Source organism: Anomaloglossus baeobatrachus, chromosome 2, assembly GCF_048569485.1.
Source record: "Anomaloglossus baeobatrachus isolate aAnoBae1 chromosome 2, aAnoBae1.hap1, whole genome shotgun sequence".
NCBI lineage: Eukaryota > Metazoa > Chordata > Amphibia > Anura > Aromobatidae > Anomaloglossus > Anomaloglossus baeobatrachus.
Genome location: NC_134354.1, coordinates 579,125,047 through 579,142,648, shown reverse-complemented (window position 1 = coordinate 579,142,648; position 17,602 = coordinate 579,125,047). Strand labels below are relative to the sequence as shown.

The 17,602-nt window shown below is 39.6% G+C and overlaps 1 pseudogene; it reads left to right on the top strand.

Annotated features, from left to right (window-relative positions):
* The window catches only part of LOC142289907 (vesicle transport protein USE1-like), a 136,188-nt pseudogene extending 118,943 nt beyond the window's left edge, over window positions 1-17,245 (top strand).
* Window positions 17,246-17,602: the final 357 nt, after the last annotated feature.

Here is a 17,602-nt window from a genome sequence, read left to right as displayed (position 1 = left end):
ATGCTATTAATCTGCAGATGTGGCATTAAGGCCCTGTCACACACAGAGATAAATCTTTGGCAGATCTGTGGTTGCAGTGAAATTGTGGACAATCAGTGCCAGGTTTGTGGCCGTGTACAAATGGAACAATATGTCCATGATTTCACTGCCACCACAGATCTGCCAAAGATTTATCTCTGTGTGTGACGGAGCCTTTAGTCTGCAGATAAAGTGCTCACTCAGCGAGCATTTAAATGGATGAGTGCAATGCAAGAAAATCTCCCACTGCATTCGGACCAATGTTTGTCAGTGTTGCAGGTCAGATCTGTAAGTTTTCCCTCAGCGCTTAAAGGACTAAGGAAAAAATTGCAGCATGCTGTGATTGGCAGCGTATCTCAGATCATATGCACCCATTAAAGTCTATGAGTGAATGTGAAATATTGGACTTAGCAAAAACCTGCTGACAAATTATTTTTAAGATTTTGCCCACACTTAATAGTTTGTAGGTCACAAATTATAGACAGCAATGGATCGTTATAGGAAACCGGGGATCACTACCGCGCTTGTCACCAATGACACTTAGTAGTTATTGTTTAATGACATGATATCGTCCGTGTCATTAATATACCGTCCTGAGGAAGGGGACAGAGACCCCTGAAACATGTAGACCTGTATATGCTCTTTGAATAATTGACTTGGAACAAAAACTACTAAGTGTTATTGGTGACTAGTGTGGCGGTGATCCCCAGTTTCCTCTAAAGATCCATTTCCACTATTGCGGGTTCGCAGCTGTCTCCACCGGCAATTATGCATCATTAGGTGTTGTTACTTTCACAACATGTATAGGTGAGTACACCTTGTAATTTTCACAATTGTTTTTATCGTTTAAGAAGACCCCATGCGCCTGTCTTTCCTCCACAGTCTTTGAAATTATAGACAGCAGCATAGCTAAATGGTATTATAGGAAAAGGTAGCCCCAAACTCACTCACATGATAAAGCTACTGCTATTCTTAACTGTATCAGTATGCATAGCTTGCCATCACAGTTAATCTTTGCAGTGCAGTAGATCATAGTTGTCATCCTGCTCTAGTGGCGTAGCTAGCATTTGATTGGCTCCAGTGCAAAATTTGAAACTGGGCCCAGACCTGCATGTTAGTCAGCTGTATGGGCTCTTGAAGAGTTCGAACTGCTATAAAGGCACATGTTTTGTTGCCCCCCATAATGAAATAGTATCCTCCATCCTATACTAATATCACTCATCTGAGTCTCTTTCTTGTGTAATGTCCTCCATGCTGGACAACTTCTACTAATAATGCTGACCTTTTTTATGCCCCTTCAAGTAATAATGTCCCTATCCAGGGCAGCTTGCATTTATAATGTCACCCATCCCAAGCCCTATGCCTTAATAATGTCTTTCATTTTCAGCCCCTTTCAAGAAAAATGTTCCCCATCCTGGGTCCTTTTCAGTAATGATGTACTCCATTTGGGCTATTTACGGTAATATAGGTCCCCAATCCTGACATCTTCCACTAATTATATCCCTCATCCTCATGTAATGTCCTGATCCGATCATCTTCTAGTAATATATGTTCACCATCCTGGGCCTCTTCTTGGTATAATTACCCCGTCCTGGGCTCTTTCCTAGTATAAGCTGCCCAAATCCTGGGTCCCTTTCCAATATAGTTGTTTTCTTTACTTCACCTTTTCCAGGTATAATGACCCCTATTCTGGGGCCCTACCAATAATAATGTCCCTAATCCTGGTATTATGAGCTTCTTCCTGGGCCCCTTCCAGGTATATACCTTTATGGCTGAAAGTGTTTGAACCCTTAAAATTGTTACAGAAAATAAAGTATTTCTCCCAGAAATTATTGCAACTACATGATTTGTCATATGTATGTTTATTTCCTTTGCACATATTGGAAAAATACAAAAAAATAGAGGAAAAAGGGCAAATTGAAAATTATTTCTCTCAAATTGGTCTGGAAAAAATTGTTGACACCCTCAATTTAAAATTTGATTGCACATCTTTTGGAATAAATAACTGTAATCAAGCAATTCATAAAACCATCAACTATCTTCTTACACCCCTCAAGAGGAGTTTTGGATTACTATTCTTTTATTTGGCGAGTGCCTTCTCCAAAAAGAAATTTTAAAGGGAACTAACCAGCATGATTTTCATATATAAAGTAAAGCCAGTGCTATACTGGTGCTAGGATGCTGAATGTAAAAATACCTTTTGTTCTGAGATTGGATGTTTTATTTCAGAAATATGTGCAAGTAACTTTAAAAAATACAATGCTATTTGATTGACAGGTGCAATAGGAAGGGAATATGGGGGTCAGATTTTTCTACCTGATTTGTTTGTATTCCTCACAATCCAATGTATTGATAACATCCTTACATTCTTCCCCAGCAACACATTTTGATACACAGCCAACATAAGCACACAGCTGGGGGTTGCAGCCTGTAACCATATGCTTTATCTGCACTGTATATCACAATATGGGAACCCCATGCCAATTTATTTATTTGTTAATTCTTACACAATAGGTACACAGACAGCATGTGTGAGTCCACCCAATCACAGACGCTGTTACACAGGGTGTGGGCACAGTGTGATTGCAATCAATCGTATATGCTGGGACTGTAGTTGGGCAGGGCAAGCAGTGAATATGTGTGAAAGTTGATTATTGAACCATGAAGCAGTATTACAGCTATGCGTGAGACTTGGTAAGTATAATGCTCCTGCATTATTCCCTATTTTTTTTTTTCTTTTCTTTTTTTAATTTTCCGGTCGGCTGAATTCATAGAGTTAGATGGAGTTCCCTGTGAACTCCATGTTCAGGGTTGGTGCATGGATACCAGGTATTTTATATGGACCCTGAACTTTACAGTTCCCCTTCACCTATCACTAGCAGCTAATATATTCTTTTATAAGATTCTATCAGCAAAGAAACACATTTTTTAAACTCATATACTTGTGTAACATTATTATTATTATTATTATTATTATTATTATTATTATTATTATTATTATTATAAAAATAAGATCTATTAATTAAAATAAAATTTAAAAAAAATTTTCTCCATTGAAAAACACCTTTAAGATTCTCATAATAAATAGTCAGAGTGCTGTGAGATTTGTTCATGAACACAAAAGCTTTTATTGCTGAACTTGATCTGAGACTTACATCAAAACTGGACATATCTCTGTGATTTTTTGTAGATTACTTCATGTGCAGACATACAAAGATACAGTGCCTACAAGTAGTATTCAACCCCCTGCAGATTTAGCAGGTTTGATAAGATGCAAATAAGTTAGAGCCTGCAAACTTCAAACAAGAGCAGGATTTATTAACAGATGCATAAATCTTACAAACCAACAAGTTATGTTGCTCAGTTAAATTTTAATAAATTTTCAACATAAAAGTGTGGGTAAATTATTATTCAACCCCTAGGTTTAATATTTTGTGGAATAACCCTTGTTTGCAATTACAGCTAATAATCGTCTTTTATAAAACCTGATCAGGCCGGCACAGGTCTCTGGAGTTATCTTGGCCCACTCCTCCATGCAGATCTTCTCCAAGTTATCTAGGTTCTTTGGGTGTCTCATGTGGACTTTAATCTTGAGCTCCTTACACAAGTTTTCAATTGGGTTAAGGTCAGGAGACTGACTAGGCCACTGCAACACTTTGATTTTTTCCCTCTTGAACCAGGCCTTGGTTTTCTTGACTGTGTGCTTTGGGTCGTTGTCTTGTTGGAAGATGAAATGACGACCCATCTTAAGATCCTTGATGGAGAATTTGATTGGCTCCAGTGCAAAATTTGAAACTGGGCCCAGACCTGCATGTTAGTCAGCTGTATGGGCTCTTGAAGAGTTCGAACTGCTATAAAGGCACATGTTTTGTTGCCCCCCATAATGAAATAGTATCCTCCATCCTATACTAATATCACTCATCTGGGTCTCTTTCTTGTGTAATGTCCTCCATGCTGGACAACTTCTACTAATAATGCTGACCTTTTTTATGCCCCTTCAAGTAATAATGTCCCTATCCAGGGCAGCTTGCATTTATAATGTCACCCATCCCAAGCCCTATGCCTTAATAATGTCTTTCATTTTCAGCCCCTTTCAAGAAAAATGTTCCCCATCCTGGGTCCTTTTCAGTAATGATGTACTCCATTTGGGCTATTTACGGTAATATAGGTCCCCAATCCTGACATCTTCCACTAATTATATCCCTCATCCTCATGTAATGTCCTGATCCGATCATCTTCTAGTAATATATGTTCACCATCCTGGGCCTCTTCTTGGTATAATTACCCCGTCCTGGGCTCTTTCCTAGTATAAGCTGCCCAAATCCTGGGTCCCTTTCCAATATAGTTGTTTTCTTTACTTCACCTTTTCCAGGTATAATGACCCCTATTCTGGGGCCCTACCAATAATAATGTCCCTAATCCTGGTATTATGAGCTTCTTCCTGGGCCCCTTTCAGGTATATACCTTTATGGCTGAAAGTGTTTGAACCCTTAAAATTGTTACAGAAAATAAAGTATTTCTCCCAGAAATTATTGCAACTACATGATTTGTCATATGTATGTTTATTTCCTTTGCACATATTGGAAAAATACAAAAAAATAGAGGAAAAAGGGCAAATTGAAAATTATTTCTCTCAAATTGGTCTGGAAAAAATTGTTGACACCCTCAATTTAAAATTTGATTGCACATCTTTTGGAATAAATAACTGTAATCAAGCAATTCATAAAACCATCAACTATCTTCTTACACCCCTCAAGAGGAGTTTTGGATTACTATTCTTTTATTTGGCGAGTGCCTTCTCCAAAAAGAAATTTTAAAGGGAACTAACCAGCATGATTTTCATATATAAAGTAAAGCCAGTGCTATACTGGTGCTAGGATGCTGAATGTAAAAATACCTTTTGTTCTGAGATTGGATGTTTTATTTCAGAAATATGTGCAAGTAACTTTAAAAAATACAATGCTATTTGATTGACAGGTGCAATAGGAAGGGAATATGGGGGTCAGATTTTTCTACCTGATTTGTTTGTATTCCTCACAATCCAATGTATTGATAACATCCTTACATTCTTCCCCAGCAACACATTTTGAAGGCGATGATTCTTCTGTCTTGTTTCTGTATTGTTTCTGTATTGTCCAAGGACATCAGAAGAAGAGATTTTAAGATTAGACTGGAAAACGATAAAAAATAACATACATTTTGGAATTCTACCAACCCAAAGTCAGAAGAATTGTGTACAAATGGAGAAAATTAGAAAAACAAGATATTTTGTTACCTCCTCTCCAGGTGTACTAACCTATAAGAAAGCAAGAGGTCATTCAGGTGTTTGATTTTTTTCAGTTACAAGAAAAACGGTTTTCGATTCATCAGTCCTTTTGTTGACATATACATCAGATATGCATGTCTTGGTAAAAAAAAATAATAAAAAAAATCTAATAAAATGTCTGCACCGGAGTAATGCAACAAATTTACATTCCCTGGCAGAAAACCGTATTGAAATGGCGTTAAAACCCGTTTTTGTGTGTTTTTTTTTTACAAAGATGCACATTTGGCGTTGAGATTTATACACTAAATTTCTGCAACAAATCTGCATCTCCTGGCAAAATAACGCATCAAAACATGATGCGGTTTTGATGCGATTTTTTGTTAGGAGATCCAGATTTGGTGCTGAAATTTACATACCACATTCCTGAACTAAATCTGCATCTTCTGGCCAAAAAATGCATCAATATCACATCAAAGCCACATTGCATTTAGATACCTTTTTGCCAGAAGGTGCAGATTTGGTGCAGGAATTTGGTGTACAAATTTCAGCACCAAATCTGCATCTCTTGGCAAAATATTGCATCAAAACTGCATTGAGTTTTGATGCATTTTTTTTGCCAGGAGATACAGTATTGGTGCAGGAATTTGGTGTACAAATTTCAGCAACATACCTGCATCTCTTGGCAAAAAGACGTGGTTTTCTGCCAGGAGATGCAGGTTTGATTGAACTCTGTTCACCTGAGATTAATTCAGTTTACCTGCAATCACAGGTGTGGTTACGTGGAAACCTCTGGCTGTGACCGCAGACAAACTGAGAGACATCACTGCTCATCACTGTGATTCAGTCAGTCTCTGCCTGCAGCCACAGTGGGTTAGGGTGTTCTGTGCCCGGACACTGTGATTGTTGAATGCAGCAGAGCCATGGTCATAGTGGGACCTCATGTGGATTATGTCAGAACTGAGTGTTTGAAGTTAAAATAATTGAAGAAAGAGGGTGGGGTTTTTCCTGTACTTTATTTCAAATAAAGGATTTTTTGGTGTTTGTGTTTTATTTCTTTTCACTTATAGTATTAGTAATGGAGATCTCATAGATGCCTTCCATTACTAATCTAGGGCTCAGTAGCAGCTGTGACCTGTCATTAACCCCTTATATTACCCCATCGCACCAGGCCAATTGAGATGAGCTGAGTAAAGTGTGGGGATTCTTGCATCTAATAGATGCAACAATTCTGGGTCACTGCAGGCTGCTATTTTTAGGCTTGGTGGGGCCAATAACCATGCGCCTCCCCAGCCTGAGAATACTAGCCTCAGCTGTTTGCTGTATCATGGATGGGTATCAAAATTGGGAGAATTGCAATTATTTATTTAGATAATTAAAAAGGAGCCACATAGGATCCCTCTTATTTTGATACACAGCCAACATAAGCACACAACTGGGGGTTGCAGCCTGTAACCATATGCTTTATCTGCACTGTATATCACAATATGGGAACCCCATGCCAATTTATTTATTTGTTAATTCTTACACAATAGGTACACAGACAGCATGTGTGAGTCCACCCAATCACAGACGCTGTTACACAGGGTGTGGGCACAGTGTGATTGCAATCAATCGTATATGCTGGGACTGTAGTTGGGCAGGGCAAGCAGTGAATATGTGTGAAAGTTGATTATTGAACCATGAAGCAGTATTACAGCTATGCGTGAGACTTGGTAAGTATAATGCTCCTGCATTATTCCCTATTTTTTTTTTTCTTTTCTTTTTTTAATTTTCCGGTCGGCTGAATTCATAGAGTTAGATGGAGTTCCCTGTGAACTCCATGTTCAGGGTTGGTGCATGGATACCAGGTATTTTATATGGACCCTGAACTTTACAGTTCACCTTCACCTATCACTAGCAGCTAATATATTCTTTTATAAGATTCTATCAGCAAAGAAACACATTTTTTAAACTCATATACTTGTGTAACATTATTATTATTATTATTATTATTATTATTATAAAAATAAGATCTATTAATTAAAATAAAATTTAAAAAAAAATTTCTCCATTGAAAAACACCTTTAAGATTCTCATAATAAATAGTCAGAGTGCTGTGAGATTTGTTCATGAACACAAAAGCTTTTATTGCTGAACTTGATCTGAGACTTACATCAAAACTGGACATATCTCTGTGATTTTTTGTAGATTACTTCATGTGCAGACATACAAAGATACAGTGCCTACAAGTAGTATTCAACCCCCTGCAGATTTAGCAGGTTTGATAAGATGCAAATAAGTTAGAGCCTGCAAACTTCAAACAAGAGCAGGATTTATTAACAGATGCATAAATCTTACAAACCAACAAGTTATGTTGCTCAGTTAAATTTTAATAAATTTTCAACATAAAAGTGTGGGTAAATTATTATTCAACCCCTAGGTTTAATATTTTGTGGAATAACCCTTGTTTGCAATTACAGCTAATAATCGTCTTTTATAAAACCTGATCAGGCCGGCACAGGTCTCTGGAGTTATCTTGGCCCACTCCTCCATGCAGATCTTCTCCAAGTTATCTAGGTTCTTTGGGTGTCTCATGTGGACTTTAATCTTGAGCTCCTTACACAAGTTTTCAATTGGGTTAAGGTCAGGAGACTGACTAGGCCACTGCAACACTTTGATTTTTTCCCTCTTGAACCAGGCCTTGGTTTTCTTGACTGTGTGCTTTGGGTCGTTGTCTTGTTGGAAGATGAAATGACGACCCATCTTAAGATCCTTGATGGAGAAGCGGAGGTTCTTGGCCAAAATCTCCAGGTAGGCCGTGCTATCCATCTTCCCATGGATGCGGACCAGATGGCCAGGCCCCTTGGCTGAGAAACAGCCCCACAGCATGATGCTGCCACCACCATGCTTGACTGTAGGGATGGTATTCTTGGGGTCGTATGCAGTGCCATCCAGTCTCCAAACGTCACGTGTGTGGTTGGCACCAAAGATCTCGATCTTGGTCTCATCAGACCAGAGAACCTTGAACCAGTCTGTCTCAGAGTCCTCCAAGTGATCATGAGCAAACTCTAGACGAGCCTTGACATGACGCTTTAAAAGTAAAGGTACCTTACGGGCTCGTCTGGAACGGAGACCATTGCGGTGGAGTACGTTATTTATGGTATTGACTGAAACCAATGTCCCCACTGCCATGAGATCTTCCCAGACCTCCTTCCTTGTTGTCCTTGGGTTAGCCTTGACTCTTCGGACAAGCCTGGCCTCGGCACGGGTGGAAACTTTCAAAGGCTGTCCAGGCCGTGGAAAGCTAACAGTAGTTCCATAAGCCTTCCACTTCCGGATGATGCTCCCAACAGTGGAGACAGGTAGGCCCAACTCCTTGGAAAGGGTTTTGTACCCCTTGCTAGCCTTGTGACCCTCCACGATCTTGTCTCTGATGGCCTTGGAATGCTCCTTTGACTTTCCCATGTTGACCAAGTATGAGTGCTGTTCACAAGTTTGTGGAGGGTCTTAATTAGTCAGAAAAGGCTGGAAAAAGAGATAATTAATCCAAAAATGTGAAGCTCATTGTTCTTTGTGCCTGAAATACTTCTTAATACTTTAGGGGAACCAAACAGAATTCTGGTGGTTTGAGGGGTTGAATAATAAATGACCCTCTGAATAAACTTTTCACAATTTAAAAAAAAAAAGAAATAACATTCTTTTTTGCTGCAGTGCATTTCACACTTCCAGGCTGATCTACAGTCCAAATGTCACAATGCCAAGTTAATTCCGAATGTGTAAACCTGCTAAATCTGCAGGGGGGTGAATACTACTTGTAGGCACTGTATGTCAACAGCCCCGTAGACTATAAGGAGTACGAATTCTATCTGAAACTCAGGGCTATAACTTACAGGAGGAAAATTTTATTCTGAATAAGATCTAAGTGTTGCTGGTTAATGTGAAATAACATTTCATTTTGTTCAACAACAGAATACTATTGAATATTTTTATTACAACATACTTTAACCCCTTCTACTCTGAGCCTTTTTTCACATTCCTTACTATGCCATATTTTCAATTTTGACCTGTGTCTCTTTATGTGGTAATAACTCTGGAACACTTAACTATTTCCCAGTGATTTAGAGACTGAATAGATATATTACACAAAATACATTAAAATAAAAATAAAGAGAGGAAGACAACGGGGCGCCAAATCGAAGTGTACAGTCCCTGACAGATGTTCTGTTGCTTATCCATGTTATGTAAATCAAAGCTTATAACCTGACTTTAAATTCATCCATTGGTTTCATAAATTACTCTTTTGAAAGCTAAAATCCTTGCAAATTTGGTTTAGGTTATGAAAATAAAGTTGCTGCAAAGCTGAAATATTGATCATTTAATGAACACAGAAAGGTCAGATTTTGGCAAGACAAAAGTTTTGTCGCCTTGTCATATAATGCACCCAATCCTAGTTTACATCCTCACCTGTGCTCACTAAATGATCGGTTAATTAGTGGGTGTGTATAAAAAGAAATCCAGATCTTCAGTTGAACTGCAACTTGACCTCTGACAACATGCCAAAAATCCACCCTGCAACCAAAGCCTTGATTATCAAGAGGCTGAAGACCAGATCCACTGCAGAGGTGGCTGGCACCTTTATTGTGTCTCAGCATCAAGTACAAAGAATTAAAAAAAGATTTAAAGAGAATGGAGATTTTTTTTCACAAGCCCAGGTCCGGCAGACCCCACAAGACAACTGCTAAAGAGGAATTTTGTTGGTTAGAAAATCCAAAACCAGCCCCTCTTCCACTGCAGCAGAGCTCCAACAGGCCTGGTCATCTCAAGTCCCTGTGTCAACTATAACAGTTTGTAGGATTCTGTTTCAAAATGGCCTCCATGGTCGAATCATTGCCCAGAAGCCGGCACTAAACAAAAGGCAATTAAAAACATTTGTGGCAATTGCCAAGTCCCAGAGTCTGCTAAAGAGATGGTCACTGGAAAAATGGCAGAAGGTGGATTTCTCTGATGAATCTTCAGTTGAATTACACCACAGCTCCCGCAAATACTACAGGAGATCTACTGGAGCCCATGTGGATCCAGAAAACAGTTAAGTCTGGTGGTGGAAAGATCATGGTCTGGGGTTACATTCAGTATGGGGGTGTGCGAAACATTAGCATGGTGGAAGGCAATATCAATAGCTTAAAATATCAATTTTGATACAAAACACCTCAATGAATTTATCTAGTGGTGGGGTGAGAACCAACACGTGTTTCACAGAATTTGTTAATGTTGAACTGTGAAATTGAAAAAATAAATGTTTAACACAAAAATGTTGCTTTAAACCCATTTTTTTCATTTTTATAAGATTGAAGGTATCTTCACACATTGACTATTTGGTGGAGAAATCTTCTGCACCAAATCTACATCTTCTGGCAGAAAAATGCACCCAAAATACGGTGCATTTTTTGGTCAATTTTTTGCATGGTTTTTTTTTGCCATGCGGTTTACATAATGAAGTCAACTGATGCAAGGGCTCGCGCAGAGACACACCAAGACTTGACATGCTGCAGATTTTTTTCTGCACCAAATCTGCAAGGAAGTTATGTATTTACCAACTCATGTACCCACTGTTTTCTGATTTCTTCTGCATTTGCATTTTAGATAATTATTAAAACTCTTACATTCTATGATAGGTGCCTGAAGCATGGAGGTTAGTGATGACATATACATACATATATATATATATATATATATATATAGGATTGGATTTTATCACATCCTCCATCTTTTTTGTCACTTTTCTCTTGTGTGTGTTTTATAATTGTTACTGACCCTATTTTTTGTCACACTCCCCATCATACTTGTGCTTAACACATGGTGATTTTATTGAACTATCTGTTTGCGATCCACCTTTGTTAATAAAATATTGTATTTTGAGTAGTGCATAGCAATAGTTTAGCCTTACCCCCGTACACTAACTGTTATTATGTACATATGCATAAGTTTGCATTTTTTGTTTTAATAAATTCATCTAGAGGTGCATCAGCACACTGATATCACAATTCTTTCACTGAATTTTTTACCACTGGGTGGTAAAGAAGGAATAATATTTTTTTACTAAAATGTTGTAAGAAAAAAATGGACCACATAGTTTGTTTAGTTATTTTTCCTGAGTGTGGTAATGCCTTTTGAGGTACAGGAAGATACACAATATTGGACTTCAGAATTTGCTGCATTGGTTAGCAGATGCCATGTCACATTGGCGCACACCCTCTCCCAGCACTTTAAATGCTGCGATTGCTATTAATTAGGACATTTAGGAAGTTAAATTTCCAGGGACAGTGTGGGCACCATTCCTGGCTCTGACAGCTGGATCTTAGCTATAAGATTTGCTCAGCTCTCGGCAGCAATCGTGCAGGCACAGCCCCTGTGCTGCCATGATCATCATGCCGTAAATTTACGTTATTTTGCTGGAGCCGATTTCTGACCATGATGTAAATTTATGTCGTGAAGGGGTTAATATTAATTGCTGTACAGCTTCATGTTTGCACACCACACAACTAGGGTAAGAATACATAAAGGGAGTGAAGAATAAATAGAAATACTGGTATTGCTAGTAAGCCAGGATATTATTATTATTATTATTATTATTATTATATTAGCACCATTTATTCCATGGCGCTTTACATCTGAAAGGGGTGTGCATAATAGGGACAAGTACAATAATCATAAACAATACAATGCACAGACAGGTACAGGAGGATAGAGGTCTCTGCCCGCGAGGGCTCACAGTTTACAGTGGATAGGTGAGGATACAGTGGGTGAGGGTATAAAATTAAGCATTCACATCTCTCACAATCATACAAGCAGGCTCCTCCAACCTACTCGTGCTCTTCAGACAATATTCTCTAATTCAACCTGTTCATCAAAAAAAATAGTGCAAGTAGAATTATGTGACAACCTATTACATATTTCTAGAACATTTTCTTCTCTGCTTTTTTTATTTACTTTTAATGATGAAGAGAACTGTCAGTTTCCCAAAATCACTATGAATGGAAACATGATTGACAAATGACACCATATTTATCAACTTTGTGGGTCACAGGCAGCACCATCTCTCTCTTGTTACATACTTATACAAGAATTAGGCAATTCCCCACCTTGCATTTTGGATACTGGTCAACTGGTTTATCCCAGTTATACAAAGTAATGTCATAGTTATCTGCTGCTTTAGGGATTTTCTGGTTCGCACATTGCATCATCCTCACACTGCCTTCTCTCTGGCTGTCTGCTTGGAAAGTCAAGCAAATGATGTGATTTCGTGAAAACTTATTCCCACTGGTCATTTCAAGATGCGTTAAAACTGTGCTTTTTGTTGTGTTTTTCCCTATAGGCTTCTAAGGGGAACTAGAAAAAATTAAATACATGTAAAAACATATTTGCAGAATCTCAATGTTTGTATACTACCTATAAACTTGAAAAAACCCTGCAGCATCATATCTGCACCAAAAAAACATGAAAATTAAAAATGCACTAATATGAAGCAAAAGAAGCAATTATCAGAGAAAATTGCTATTGTGTATTTTGTTGTAAACACGTGCAGAGACACGGAAGCAGAAAACAGGCAGTGTTGTTGCACGTTGCGGCATGGTCTTACTTTGAGATTCTTATAAAAGGACAATGTTCATTAGTTTACTGCACAGGCTACACACTCAGTTTAGTTAGAAAAAAAGATTGTCTCCACATTTCATATGCCCTATGTTCTAAATTCCTGAACACATAATTATTGATTACCATTTCATTATTTTTGGGTGTGCTTTGTTGGCTTGAATTTTAAATAAAGGTGGCATATATCTAATAACAGCATATGTTTCAATAATAAACATTTGTTCATTTTAATTAGATCAAAGTGTGTATGTACAAGAGGGATGTGGTAGTGCCGCACAGAGAATTAAAGGGATTTTAAATTTCAAAATAAAATACACAAAAAGTGAATTGTGATTGCTAAATACCTGAATGACTCCTTTTTAATAATTCTGGTGTGCATTCTCTGAACTCCAACCCTCTTTTTATTTGTGTAGAAAGGCTATAAGATTCTCACATCACTCTTCTTTTATGGTCTGAGAAACTACAAATACTGTGCACCCAATCCTGTAGTCCAACTATAGTCCAACAGCAGTAGTTGAAGGTATCTCAGACTACCAAAGCACAAGCGGCATTGTCTACAGTTCCCCTGCTCTTAGGCATGACATGACTTCTGAAACTGTAGACCTTAGTCCCCTCAACTAGAATGGACACAGAAAGCGGGCCAGAGGTGAAAGACCTTGATAGGGTTAAGTACTGGCTATTTTATTTTTTACCCATATACTGAAAAGAAAATCTGTCCAGATAAACATTATAGGAAGCAGAAAGAGAGCTTTATTTGGGTAGATGTAGCATTCAACAGTCTCTAGTACAGGGTTTTATTTGTAACAAAGATTTCATAGGACCCTGAATTCCTTGTTATGCTATGGTATTGACAAGTTATCATTTCAGGATTAAATTTCAGGGCCCTATATATCAAGACCGAAATTATTCACACTGATCTTCATCAGAAAACAGCTGGATTTAGATGCTCCATGAAAAGTAGTGATGGGTGTGATGGGCGGACCTGAACTGTAAAATTCCAAATCCGCACAGGTTTTAAAGTACCTGTGGCATCCCTGACCTGGTCAGGTACCACTGAGTACTGCACCCATGCTGGGTCAGTACAATACAGGTAATCCTGAAGGCTGACTAGGGTGTGGACACAAAGGCTCATAGTAACCAGGTCTCCCACACTTACCTTTGAAGGGACCGTTGGGAGGTCCAGGAGGGGGCGTGTCCTCCATCTCCACTCAAGGGGTGTGGTAGAGAGGCTGGTTGCTAGGTTGCGGAGGCAGGCACAGAGGGGAGGGAGTAGTGAGCCAGTTAGTTAGTGAAGCTCAAAGATGAGAGAAGTCTCAGAGAGATAACCTGCGGGCTGTCACTAGTCAGACACCGCAGGTGTAGTGGTTGCTGGTGAGGGAGAATGGCTACCTTGCAGGGCCGCCTGAAAACCACCTAGGGCCGGGGTGCCGAGAGGTGGCTGAGTAAGGGGACTGCCTGGTGGACCAGGCCCGCATGGGAAACAGGTTCCCAGAGCAGGAACCTATTTACTAGGCCTGCTAAACCTGCTGGTGAGGGCACTGCATGCCCTTCACCAAACCACGCAGAGTCCGCAGCCACGCAGCAACGAGAGGGCCCATAAGTGACAAGAGGCAAGCAGCCAAAGTTACTTGGTCCAGGCTGCAAGCAAACGGGCCAAAAAGGGGAGAACAGGTGGAAGCAACTTCCCTGGGTGACCCCGTAGGACTTCAAGTCAGGGTCACCACAAAAACAAGAAGGGCTGGGAAGGCGAGTCAGCAGTCACCCCTTGATCAGCCTGAAGGTTGCCTGGTTTCTCTCCTGGTTCATCACAGCATCGCCCAGGTTGGCTCACTTCACCAGCTAACAGTGAGTAAAAACCCTGAAAGACATCCTGGGCCTGTGTGTGAGTTCTTCTGCGACCTGTGGTACTTCACACTTACACTGGGCCTTGGGGCCAGCCTCACTCTCGGGAGGCGAAAACAACTCACTGCAACTAACATCAGTCCCAGGCATCCCCTACACTGCAGTGGCGGTCACCCCTGACCGCAAATACCGAGAGTGGCGTCACGAATCCCCCATTGTAGGTAACCTACCTGTGACCAAAAGATTTCCAAGCCCGTGGAGACCCTGCGGTGTCTTGCATCAGAAGGTAATGCGGGGCTCAACATACCCATACCCAACCCCTGGCCTGGAGTTCTTAAGGAACTTCAGGTAACTATCTAGATCCAGAAACTCTGGTACTTCAAAAAGAAAAAGGAAAAATAAAGAAAAAAGGGTAAAGCAGGGTAAAGCCCGTTATTCTTACCAGTCTCCCATGCAACTCTAACACTACTTCCAGGGCACTCATAATTCTTCCGGTGCTGCTCATTATCCTTCATACATATACACTGCTTCCCCTGCCCACCAACACTCCTAACATCTCTGATTAGTTGCAGTCAGAAAGCACCCCCACCCTGGGTGAAAACATGTCTGACTGCTGGCAATCCTAGATGTTGTGTGTTCCCACATAATATGTGTTCCCACATATTATGATACACAGTGCAGATAAAGCATATGAATACCAGTTACCAGCCCACAGCCGTGTGCTTATCGTTGCTGTGTATCAAAATAAGAGGTAGCTTTTTTTAAATATTTAGGTAAATAATTTTAACAAACAGTGTGCAGTTCCACCAATTTTGATACCCAGGCATGGTAAAAATGACAGCTGGGGCTTGTATTCTCAGGCTGGGGAGATCCATGGTTATTGCCTCCAAGTCTAAAAATAGCAGCCTGCAGCCACCCAGGATTGTCACATCCATTGGATTTACCCATCTCATCCCGATTGCCCTTGTGTGGTGACAATCAGAGTAATAAGAGATATACAATCCTTTATAAAGAACATAAATACCAATCAATGGGGTCTTTCTTTCCCCCTCATTGATTCAAATACTATTGAACTTTAAGATATAACTATCTTTATTCACAATAATTGCTTCTGCATAAAAACCTTCTTCAAAAGAGTAGATGAAAAAAGGTATATCCAATTCAACATTTTGTTAAATTGACTCATTCCTTGCCTGGTGATCCTTGGATCTGCAGCAGCTGTTTACTCCAAAATTCTTGAAATTATTGTGTAACACACAACTTCACCAGGTGAGGAAGAACCCCCTAGAATCCTATTCCTCTGTAATCTGGTATGACACTATTGCACTTTGTTGCTCCCCAGCTTCTTTTTATTTATTCACCACAATCATTGTCATCATCAATTAATTAAACTCTCACCTTGTCAAGTTGTTCATGGTGAATTTCTGCTATACCTCCGTATAAAGTTACTTGTCTTTCTGGAAATTATGGTTTGCCTTTTGCCGCATTAGAATTTACCCAGTTGACATTTCTTTCAGAAAGGGTTCCCGCTCTGTGCTCTCACATAAAGAGAACATAGGCCACTCTCTTAATTTGTCTTTAAGTTGACAGTGATATATAAATCTGTTAACTCCTTCACGACCAATGATGTACTGGTACATCATTGGTCATGTCGCGGTATTAACTTCTGGTTGCTGCGGTGAGCTGGCGGTGATCCCAGCAAAGTTTTCTCAGAACCAAAATTTGAAGAATACTGCCACAGAGCCCATTTTCAGAGCCTGTAGAGTATATAAGTAATAGTTCTATTGTAGACATCCTTCACTGTGCCCATGGGCTTCTTGACTGCTCCTATAATTACAGTCCTCCAAGATGTGGCTTTTTACTTCCAGTATAGCTCATATCTATGGCCAAGTCCAGGCTTGAGTTAAATTTTTGTGGCGTCTGTCCTCCCGTGGAGGGTTCAGGGGGAGTCAATACTGGAGAAGTTTGTTGGCGCTCTGTAAGAAATACTTTGTTTAAAAAGGACTTCAGCAAACATTTACCAGAGCTACTGCAGAAAAGTAGATTTTCTTAAGGGTCTATTAGAAGCTGAAAAAGTTTACTCACCTACTGAAAAAGCCTTGGCTAACCATTTTTTTGCTCTAGGGTGCACAGTTACAATCATTAAGGAATATGCACCACTAACCAAGAATGTCCTTATTCAGACACAAGAACATTATATTGGGGAAATGAGGAAGGTGCTGTTGGAAAAGACTTCATAGTCATCAAACAGTTCCATTCATGTAGATCCAAGGAGAAGTAAAGGCTCAATTTCAAATGACAAACAGTCATCCGCTTGATGCAGTGCTACAGCATCACTACAACATCCAGGAAAAGTTGGCCAAGGAGATGTTAGATCTTACACAGTTTTAAGAATAAGCCCCTAACAGCACAGAACATCATCAAAAAGGACAACCTACCCAGTCTTTGAAACTGGCGGACCAGAACCTTAAGAAGCTGAAGACTGTTACATAGTTACACAAGTTGAAAAAAGACCTAGGTCCATATATTTCAACCTTCCTCCACCAACTCTACATTTTGTCACAAAGTCATTTATAACCCACAATGTTGCGTGTACTGAGGAAATCATCCAGCCCTTTTTTAAAAGCTGTTATAGTGTCTGCCATTATGACCTCTTGTGGTAGGACATTCCAGTCTGCCAGCTCAAACTGTAAACAACCCTTTCCTATTTACCTGCAAGAATCTCTTTTCTTCCACTTGCACTTCTGAATGTCCTTTTTAAAATGTAGAGCCCAAAGCTGGATCCCATATTCTAGATGTGGCCTTACAAATGATTGATAGAGGGGTAACATAACGTTGGGATCATGGGAT